Source organism: Penaeus vannamei, chromosome 28 (genome assembly GCF_042767895.1).
Source record: "Penaeus vannamei isolate JL-2024 chromosome 28, ASM4276789v1, whole genome shotgun sequence".
Taxonomy (NCBI): Eukaryota; Metazoa; Arthropoda; class Malacostraca; order Decapoda; family Penaeidae; genus Penaeus; species Penaeus vannamei.
Genome location: NC_091576.1, coordinates 3,609,801 through 3,617,300, shown reverse-complemented (window position 1 = coordinate 3,617,300; position 7,500 = coordinate 3,609,801).

The window sequence follows — 7,500 nt, the reverse complement described above, 5'->3', positions numbered from 1 at the left end:
TTTTTCCCCAAAACGCATAATTATATAAAGGGAAAAAACTTTCTAACGAACTAAAATGAAAACATCGAATGAAACACAAAAATACACATTTGTAATAATGAAAATAAATATATATTCGCAGAAATTCTCATCTTCACGCTGCATTGTTGAAAATATTTTACATTTTACGAGAAATTGACATTTTTTTCAGGCGGAGGAGGCTTTGGCGGAGGCTTCGGAGGCTGTGAGTAGAGTAGGAAACCATTAGTTGTAATCATTACGGTTGTTATTATCAATATAAACAATTATGCCATTATGGTTGATAGTGATATTATTATCTATTCTTGCTGTTGTTGTTATTCCTAGTAATGGAATGTCTCTTTTGTTTATGTTTTCTCTGTTGTCGTTAATCCATGATCACAGCTCGTTTTTTCAGGAAACTTCAGAGGAAACAGTGACGAGGAACACGTGACCAACATGTCGTGCTTGCAGTGGTTTTCCTGAATTTTCCCTCTAATGGTCTTTCTCCGATTTTATATATATATATATATATATATATATATATATATATATATATATATATATATATATATATATCACTTCAAATAAATCAAATAAACTCATGTGTTTATAATCTTATTTCATATTGAACCATGAAAGTGGAATTTGGAATTAAATTAATCCGAACAACGGTTGATCAACAATTGGGGAAGATGCACGTCAACAATGCACTCGTTGCCAGATGTACGGAAATAAAGTAATAATTGCCACAAGCACCACAATAATTCAGATGATTTTCTTAAAAAATGAACACCATTTTTCGTGAATTACATTGTGCTATTAACAACGTCGCCACGTCGCGACAGGAGCCCCGCCCATTACAAGAGGAACGTTTGGGTGGGGGGCGAGTGGTGGTTCGGTGCCCCCTCCATCATCCCCCCCCCCCCAGGCAACCCACATCACGACCGCAACGCCGGGGCAGTCCCCCCTAGCGCCCGCCAGGCTCCCGCTCCTGCCGGACGGATGGAAGGCCCTGTCTCTGGTCGTGTTGGCTGCGGGCCTGCGCCGCCAACTATAGGGAGAGGCGGTTGGGTGCGGGGCCGCGGGTGGCGGGGCGGGCTGCCGGGCGGGGCTGGGAGCGCGGGCCGCCGGAGCCGAGCGCCACCCTTGGCCTGCTGTGTGGCGGCGGCGGCGGCGGCCGCGCGTCTCCCACTCGGTCCGTTCCCCCGTGCCGCCGCCTGGCCTGAGCGGGCGGGCGGCGTGGCGGCCTGCCCAGCGAGGCCGTTCAGCCTAGGGGGGTGGAGAGGAGATTGTGGGCCTGGGGGCTGCGGTGGCTGCGGCGCCTCCTTGGTTGGCCTGCCAGCCACGTCTTCCTTGGCTGGCCAGGGGACGGCTTGGGCTTTTCCCTACCCTTCGGATCCCCCGTGCCCTCTCAGGCCGAGGGCGGCGGGCCCTGGCCTGGCCTGGCTTGCCTGCCTCGTCTTCCTTAGAACAGGGGTTGGCTCGGGCTTACCCCCATCGGCCCCTGGCGCCCTCTCGGGCCGAGGGCGGTGGCGTGGGATTCGGGCGTGGCCCTACCGCACCCCCGACGGGGCCTTGCCCCGGCCGGACGGGCAAGGGCGGGCCCTGGGCGCGGTCGTGGTGGCTGAGGGCCTGCGCCGACAACGACAGGGGGACTGCCTCGGCTGCGGGCGGCGGGGGGCGACCCCCGCCTCGAGCCCGCTGCTGCTGCGGCCGCCGTCGGGGCCGGCCCTCCCGCCCCCGGTTTGGCGTCTTGGGCTTCCTTTCCCCTTTCCCCTTCGTCCCCCGCGCCCTCTCGGGCCGAGGGCGGCGGGCCGGTGGCTGGACCTGCCTGTCAGTCTGCCTCGTCTTCCTCGGGCAGGGGCTGGCTGGGCTTTCCCCCTTCGGCCCCCTGCGCCCTCGCGGGCCGTGGGCGGCGGCGTAGGGGACGGGCGCGGTCCTGCCGGGATCGCCCACCGAAGGGGCCGTTTTTCACTGGCGGGCGGCCGAGGGCGGGCCCTGGGCGCGGTCATGATGGCTGAGGGCCTGCGCCGACAACTATAGGGGGGGCCACCTTCGGCTGCGGGCGGGCGGGTGGCGAGCCCCGCGTCGAGCTCGCCGTCGGGACCGGGCGGGAGCCTTGCGCGGGCGGTGCGGTGGCGCCCTGCTGGTTGGGCCTCGTCCCCTGCGCCCTCTCGAGCCGGGGGCGGAGGCGGCGGGCGCGGGCGTAGTCCCCGCCGCTGCGAGGAAGCCCCTGCCTCTCCGGCTGCCGTCCCCGAAAGCGGGGGGTCCTGGCTGCCGGAGCCGTCGGAGGGGCTGCCTTCCCTGGTCCCCGGGGCCGAGCGGCCCCTGCCCGCGGTCGTGTGGGCTGAGGGCCCGTGCCGACAACTATAGGGGGGACCACCTTCGGCGGCTGCAGGCGGATGGGCGGCGAGCTCGCCGTCGGGGCCGGTTGGGGGCCTTGCGCGGGCGGTGCGGGGGCCGCCTTCTGGTTGGGCCTCGCCCCCCGAGCGGGCGGCTTGGGCTCTCCTGCCCCCTGCGCTCTCTCGGGCCGAGGGCGGAGCCGGAGGCGGCGGGCGCGGGCGTGGCCCCCGCCGCTGCGAGGAAGCCCCTGCCTCTCCGGCTGCCGTCCCCGAAAGCGGGGCAGGCTTTGGGGGGGTCCCGGCTGCCGGGGCCGTCGGAGGGGCTGCCTTCCGTGGCCCCCGGGGCCGAGCGGCCCCTGCCCGCGGTCGTGTGGGCTGAGGGCCCTTGCCGACAACTATAGGGGGGACCACCTTCGGCGGCTGCAGGCGGATGGGCGGCGAGTTCGCCGTCGGGGACGGTCGGGGGCCTTGCGCGGGCGGTGCGGGGGCAGCCTGCTGGTTGGGCCTCGCCCCCCGAGCGGGCGGCTTGGGCTCTCCTGCCCTCCTGCCCCCCTGAGCCGGAGGCGGCGGGCGCGGGCGTGGCCCCCGCCGCCGCGAGGAAGCCCCTGCCTCTCCGGCTCCCGTCCCCGAAAGCGGGGCAGGCTTTGGGGGGGGTCCTGGCTGCCGGGGCCGTCGGAGGGGCTGCCTTCCGTGGCCCCCGGGGCCGAGCGGCCCCTGCCCCGCGGTCGTGTGGGCTGAGTCGGTCCGCGCCGACAACTACAGGGTGGTCCACCTTCATTTGGGTGTCGGCGGGCGGCGGCGGAGGCGGCAAGCCGTGGCCGCGGCGGTCCCCGCTGCCCTGGCCCGCCAACGCGCGGCCCTCTCCCCACCCCTGCCGAGCGTGCTGGGCTGGCCTGGAACGCGGCGAGGCGGGCGCGGGTCCCCCTCGGGGCCGGAGCCGGCCGGAGCTGGCCGCCCTCGGGGCCGGCCAGCGAGCGTGGCGGGCGGGGGCAAGAGGCGGTGCAGCGGGGTTGGCGGTTGGGGGCCCATTGCTCCCCGCCCTCCACCCGCGAGAAAGTGAGGCGCTTACCGGGGCGTGGGTGGTGGGGCGTGCGGAGGGCGTCCTCTCCCTGGGCGTGGCGCAGGAGGAGGCCCTGTTTGCGGTCGTGTTGGCTGAGGGACCGCGCAGACAACTATATGGGGACACCCATGGCCGCATCTCTTCCCTCCCTCACCGTTGTGGCGCTCTCCCTGCTCCTTTCCCCTTCTGTCCCTTGCTGCTCTGCTCTTTTCTCCCTGTTCTTACGTCCGGGGGTGTGTGGCGTCTTTTGGGGGTTTGGGCGCCGTCCTGTGCTCTTGGTAAGCTCGGGCGTCGGTCCCTTCCTCGAATTTCCCTCCCCCCCGAACCTGGCACAGCAAAGGTCGCGGGCTCGCGCCACGATGCCGACCGGGGGCCGCCGGGGTAACCAGTCCCCGTGCCACCCCCGCCAGTGTCGGCTGTGGTCCTGCCCTTCACACAGGCGACCGCCCCTCTCTTGACGTTCGGAATGGTTTCCGAGTGCCGCCCCCCTTTTGCGGCCTTCCCCTCGCGACGGCTGCGGTTCTTCTCCCCTCGGCCACGTTTCGCCGGTAGCGCGGAGTTAGATCCCGGGTGTGCACACCCTTTCGGCGAGAAAGGAAGAAACCCCCGGCAATCCCACGCCCCTCCTCCTGCAGAGCCCACGGGTGAGGCAGGTTGAAAAGGAGACTGGGCCAGCGAGGGTACCTCCCCACCCCCTTGCCACGGGCTTGGCTCGCTCGCCTCCTGCCGGCTCCCGTTTGTGCTTGCTTGCTTGCTTGCTTGCCTCCGGAGCCGAGCCTTGCAGCGCGAGTTGCGGCCAGGGCCCCGTTGCGTGTGGTGTTTTTTGGGGGGGGTTGGAGTCGTATGTAGTTTTGTCTGCGGCCCGTTGCTGCGACGGAGAGCGGAGGAAAGAGGAGGAGGAGGAGAAGACGGAGAGGCGGTGAGCAAAGGCGTGGTGGCCTTTAGCTTTGCAGAGCTCAAGGGTGCGGAGCGGGATTGCCGGAAGCAGGCGTGTGTGTGGGTGAGCAGCCTTGACAGCTGTGAGCCTGTGCCCCACTGCCTTGGCAGCCCGCCTGTCCCGGCCGGCCGGCTGGCCTGCCTGCGCCGCTCCCCTCTCCCCCTCTCCCCCTCCCCCCTCTGTCCTCCTCGTCATTGCACGATGGCGATAGAGAGAAAAAGGGCTCGCGCCCGGGAGGGAGCTCGCCGCGGCCGTTGTTCGTCGTTGGGCGTTTTCGGGGGGTTTTTGCCATGTGAAAAGCCAAAGTAACAATAACCGGAGAGGTCGAGAGAGAAGTGAGAGGAAGAAGGCAGGCAGGAAGGAAAGACCGCAGCGGAAGAGCGGCAGCGGCGGCAGCGCCCCCCGCTCGAGAAAGCTGATATCGTCTCCCTCCTCCTTCTTCTTCTTCTTCTTCCTCCATGTCCTCCTCCTCCTAATGCTGTTCATATGACGACGACGACGACCACGCTAGTGTGCGTTGTTGCTTCTACCTGCTTGATCCTGCTAGTAGTCATATGCTTGTCTCAAAGATTAAGCCATGCATGTGTAAGTACAGGCCGACTTAAGGCCAAACCGCGGACGGCTCATTAAATCAGATAGAACTCATTGGATCTCTGCTGAACCGCAATACTTGGATAACTGTGGAATTTTCAGAGGGATATTTGTCATTATCTTAACATCTTTGTGAAAAATAGTTCAAATAAATATCATAATAATTTTGGCTTCAAAGAATGATGTTGAAAAGTTGCTTAAAACGACATTCATTTTGATATTTCATTTGATCACTTTCTATGAGGTCATATATATATATATATATATATATATATATATATATATATATATATATATATATATATATATATATATATATATATATAATAATAAAAAATCCAAAAGCATCGTAACTATTATTATTTTATTTGCCAATTCCACGTTTCATAATTGAAAATGATTGATGATAAGTCAGAGAATTACATCAAATGCATCATTTCAAACTCAGTAATTACAGATTTTTCATCCAGCCACATTTTCTTCTCTATAGGGTCTTCGAAAATAAGTGACTCGCATTTTTTTTCTTATAATTTGTATCATATGGCACGGATCAAGTCAATTTGATCTTGTATTTTAGACGGAAGAAAATTAACTAATGATTACTGATTCACTATTTCATCGTTTTTCTTATGTGTATACGTACCATATTCTCTTTTGAGGAATCAGATCCGTACCTGACTCAAAAATTAGGAAATAGTGAATCAGTAAACATTAGTTCATTTTCCTACGTCTAAAATACACACATTGACTTGATCCGTAGCATAAAATACAAATCAAGAAGGAAAAATGCGACAGTCACTTATTTTCAAAGATACTATAGAGAAGAAAATGAGGCTGAATGAAAAATACATTGTTACTGAGTCTCGAAAGACGTATTTGACCTAATATGGGAGATCGCCAACTTCGGGGCAACTTGGGCAGGATTGAACTCGCCTCCGGTTGCCCATTCCGAGCGATCTCCTTGCTTGTTGCCTTTGACGATGACGAAGCGAAAAGTGGGACGCAGAGAGTAACGTCAGCCGAAAATGCGTTAAATATTATTCATTTGTGCAGAGAGGATTTACCAAGTGTAATTTGCGCGGAAATGGTGGGACTCGACATCTCATTAGATATCGAGTGAAATATGGATAACATCCGGGTATGACGTACGCAAAGTTGGTTTAAAGTGTAGGAAAGTTGAATTTCGATTGATTAATTAAACGATTAATGTATGGCTCTCATGACGGCCTTTGGGATGGTGACACTGTCAGCGTCATGCGAATGCTTTTAGGATGAATCTGTGACAGTAGGACCGAGTCTGACAACATCAAATTATTCTTATCAAAGGCAATTAGTCCAGTGACTCTACTTGTTCATAAATTTTCGTAAAAAACATTTATCCTCTTAATGAAGTTTACACCCTCGTGACTTGTCATTATACACTGTTGAAGGTGAAAGGAGAAATCAAATTGAAAACACAAACCAAATCTTCAGAAAAGTTTTATTTGTCATGCTGGCATACGGAAGTCGCTGCTGAATCAACCTGGTAATAGATCGAAAATAGTTTAGGTATTCTTTAAATAATCGTTTTATTAGAGAGTGATTGTATGCAGACTAATAAAAGGGGATATTTGTTGACAGTAAATATTATAGACAAGAAACTGTCAATTAATTCATTTTTAAAATATTTATATGAACAGTATATGAAAAAGTACTTTCTTACCATGATGACCGTGATGCCCTCCATGATGGCCTCCGTGGTGACCCCCGTGGTGACCCCCGTGGTGACCCCCGTGGTGACCCCCGTGGTGACCTCCGCCGAAGCAGCAAGGCAAGGTCTTGGCGGCGGCGAAGGCAAAGGCGAGAGCCAGCAGGAGAAGCAGGGCGAGGAACCGCATCTGCAGCAGACGCGGAAGCAGTCAGGGCGGGGCGATGAGGCCGAGGGACGTGTGGCGAGCCGAGCGGCCGTTCGGACCTCGGCCGTTCGGGAGCGGGGGGGGGGGGGGGGCGGCGCCGTTGGGCGAGTGTAGTGAACTGCGATTGCAATTATATCTCGCCTTAGAGTGTAAAAGTAGCGTGACTGCCACCACCCATTTAGTTGCCGTATGGGAACGGATGTTGTTTGTGGGAAGAGGGATAGTGTAGAAGGCGATGCAGGAAAGGAGCGATAGTTTGTGAGGATGTGTGTGGTGCGTGTGTGAGGTGTATATGGTTGTGGCGAGAATATAAAGGTCGGTATGCGTGAATCTAAGCCGAGGAGAGGCGTGTGCGGGGAGAAATCTCCAACGCATTTAATAAACTAATCAACTGTCATTAATTATGATTTCCACTGATACTCTTTTCCCATCACAGGTTTAGGGGGGGGGGGGGAACTCAAGATCATACGTAAAATTATTTATTAAAATGATAAAAAGATAAGACAATAAAACGACATTAAAACTGAACAATAAAACGGCAATAAAACTGAACAATAAAACGACAATAAAACTGAACAATAAAACAACATCAAAACTGAACAAAAAAACGGCAATAAAACTGAACAATAAAACGGCAATAAAACTGAACAATAAAACGACAATAAAACACTGAAC